We start from the raw sequence: 3,535 nt of genomic DNA, 5'->3' as shown, positions 1-3,535 counted from the left end.
GTGTCGGTGCCTGTGTCGGTGTCTGTGTCTCTGTGTCTGCCTGTGTTCCTGTATCTGTCTGTGTCTCTGAATCTGACTGTGTTTCTGTCTGTGTCTCTTTCTCTGTCTGTGCCTGTTTCTCTGTCTGTGTCTCTGTCTGTGTCGCTGTCTTTGTCTGCGTCGCTGTGTCTGCCTGTGTCTCTGTCTCTGTCTGTATATCTGTCTGTGTCCCTGTCTCTGTCTGTGTTGGTGTCTGTGTCTCTGTGTCTGCCTGTGTCCCTGTAACTGTCTGTGTCTCAGCTCGGGTCTCTGTCTGTGTCTCTGAATCTTACTGTGTTTCTGTCTGTGTCTCTGCCTGTGTCTTTTTCTCTCTCTCGGTCTGTGTCTGTCTGTGTTTCTGTCTCTGTCTCCTTCTGAGTCTGCGTCTGTGTCTCTGTCTCTGTCTGTGCCTGTGTCTGTGTCTCCGTCTGTGTCTCCGTCTGTTTCTGTGTCTGTGACTGTGTCTCTGTGTCTGTGTCTCTGTGTCTGTGTGTCTGTGTCTCTGTGTCTGTGTCTGTGTCTCTGTGTCTGTGTCCCTTGATCTGTCTGTGTCTCTGTCTCTGTCTGTGTCTGTGTCTCTGTCTGTGTCTGTGTCTGTGTCTCTGTGTCTGTGTCTCTGTGCCTGTGTCTCTGTGTCTGTGTCTGTGTCTTTGTGTCTGTGTCTCTGTCTGTGTCTCTGCCTGTGTGCCTGTGTCTGTGTCTGTATCTGTGTCTCTGTCTGTGTCTGTGTCTGCGTCTCTGTGTCTGTGTCTCTGTCTGTGTGTCTGTGTCTCTGTCTGTGTCTCTGTCTGTGTCACATTCTGCTGCACAGACTGTGTTTAAGTGTGAGGCACACACCCAGCTGATCGGCAATGCGGGGAAGCACACACCCAGCTGATCGGCAATGGGGGGAGGCACACACCCAGCTGATCGGCAATGGGGGGAAGCACACACCCAGCTCATCGGCAATGGGCGGAAGCACACACCCAGCTGATCGGCAATGGGGGGAAGCACACACCCAGCTGATCGGCAATGGGCGGAAGCACACACCCAGCTGATCGGCAATGGGGGGAAGCACACACCCAGCTGATCGGCAATGGGGGGAAGGACACGCCCAGCTGATCGGCAATGCGGGGAAGCACACACCCAGCTCATCGGCAATGGGGGGAAGGACACGCCCAACTGATCGGCAATGGGGGGAAGCACACACCCAACTGATCGGCAATGGGGGGAAGGACAGACCCAGCTGAACGGCAATGCGGGGAAGCACACACCCAGCTGATCGGCAATGGGGGGAGGCACACACCCAGCTGATCGGCAATGCGGGGAAGCACACTCCCAGCTCATCGGCAATGGGGGGAAGCACACACCCAGCTGATCGACAATGGGGGGGAAGGACACGCCCAACTGATCGGCAATGGGGGGAAGGACAGACCCAGCTGAACGGCAATGCGGGGAAGCACACACCCAGCTGATCGGCAATGCGGGGAAGGACACACCCAGCTGATCGGCAATGTGGGGAAGGACACACCCAGCTGATCGGCAATGTGGGGAAGCACACACCCAGCTGATCGGCAATGGGGGGAAGGACAGACCCAGCTGAACGGCAATGCGGGGAAGGAAACACCCAGCTGATCGGCAATGGGGGGAAGGACAGACCCAGCTGAACGGCAATGCGGGGAAGCACACACCCAGCTGATCGGCAATGGGGGGAAGGACACGCCCAGCTGATCGGCAATGCGGGGAAGCACACACCCAGCTGATCGGCAATGGGGGGAAGCACACTCCCAGCTGATCGGCCATGGTGGGAAGCACACACCCAGCTGATCGGCAATATGGGGAAGCACACACCCAGCTGATCGACAATGGGGGGAAGCACACACCCAGCTGATCGGCAATGGGGGGAAGCACACACCCAGCTGATCGGCAATGGGGGGAAGCACACTCCCAGCTGATCGGCCATGGTGGGAAGCACACACCCAGCTGATCGGCAATATGGGGAAGCACACACCCAGCTGATCGACAATGGGGGGAAGCACACACCCAGCTGATCGGCAATGGGGGGAAGCACACACCCAACTGATCGGCAATGGGGGGAAGGACAGACCCAGCTGAACGGCAATGCGGGGAAGCACACACCCAGCTGATCGGCAATGGGGGGAGGCACACACCCAGCTGATCGGCAATGCGGGGAAGCACACTCCCAGCTCATCGGCAATGGGGGGAAGCACACACCCAGCTGATCGACAATGGGGGGGAAGGACACACCCAGCTGATCGGCAATGGGGGGAAGGACAGACCCAGCTGAACGGCAATGCGGGGAAGCACACACCCAGCTGATCGGCAATGCGGGGAAGGACACACCCAGCTGATCGGCAATGTGGGGAAGCACACACCCAGCTGATCGGCAATGGGGGGAAGGACAGACCCAGCTGAACGGCAATGCGGGGAAGCACACACCCAGCTGATCGGCAATGGGGGGAAGGAAACACCCAGCTGATCGGCAATGGGGGGAAGGACAGACCCAGCTGAACGGCAATGCGGGGAAGCACACACCCAGCTGATCGGCAATGGGGGGAAGGACACGCCCAGCTGATCGGCAATGCGGGGAAGCACACACCCAGCTGATCGGCAATGGGGGGAAGCACACTCCCAGCTGATCGGCCATGGTGGGAAGCACACACCCAGCTGATCGGCAATATGGGGAAGCACACACCCAGCTGATCGACAATGGGGGGAAGCACACACCCAGCTGATCGGCAATGGGGGGAAGCACACACCCAGCTGATCGGCAATGGGGGGAAGCACACACCCAGCTGATCGGCAATGGGGGGAAGGACAGACCCAGCTGATCGGCAATGGGGGGAAGGACACACCCAGCTGATCGGCAATGGGGGGAAGCACACACCCAGCTGATCGGCAATGCGGGGAAGCACACACCCAGCTCATCGGCAATGGGGGGAAGGACACACCCAGCTGATCGGCAATGGGGGGAAGCACACACCCAACTGATCGGCAATGGGGGGAAGGACAGACCCAGCTGATCGGCAATGCGGGGAAGCACACACCCAGCTGATCGGCAATGGGGGGAAGGACACGCCCAGCTGATCGGCAATGGGGGGGAAGGACAGACGCAGCTGATCGGCAATGCGGGGAAGGACACACACAGCTGATCGGCAATGGGGGGAAGGACAGACCCAGCTGATCGGCAATGCGGGGAAGCACACTCCCAGCTGATCGGCAATGGGGGGAAGGACACACCCAGCTGATCGGCAATGCGGGGAAGGACACGCCCAGCTGATCGGCAATGGGGGGAAGCACACACCCAGCTGATCGGCAATGTGGGGAAGGACAGACTCAGCTGATCGGCAATGGGGGAAAGCACACACCCAGCTGATCGGCAATGGGGGGGAAGGACAGACCCAGCTGATCGGCAATGGGGGGAAGGACAGACCCAGCTGATCGACAATGGGGGGAAGCACACACCCAGCTGATCGGCAATGGGGGGGAAGGACAGACCCAGCTGATCGGCAATGCG

Source organism: Scyliorhinus torazame, unplaced genomic scaffold (genome assembly GCF_047496885.1).
Source record: "Scyliorhinus torazame isolate Kashiwa2021f unplaced genomic scaffold, sScyTor2.1 scaffold_82, whole genome shotgun sequence".
Taxonomy (NCBI): Eukaryota; Metazoa; Chordata; class Chondrichthyes; order Carcharhiniformes; family Scyliorhinidae; genus Scyliorhinus; species Scyliorhinus torazame.
Note: the sequence above shows the minus strand (reverse complement) of the source record.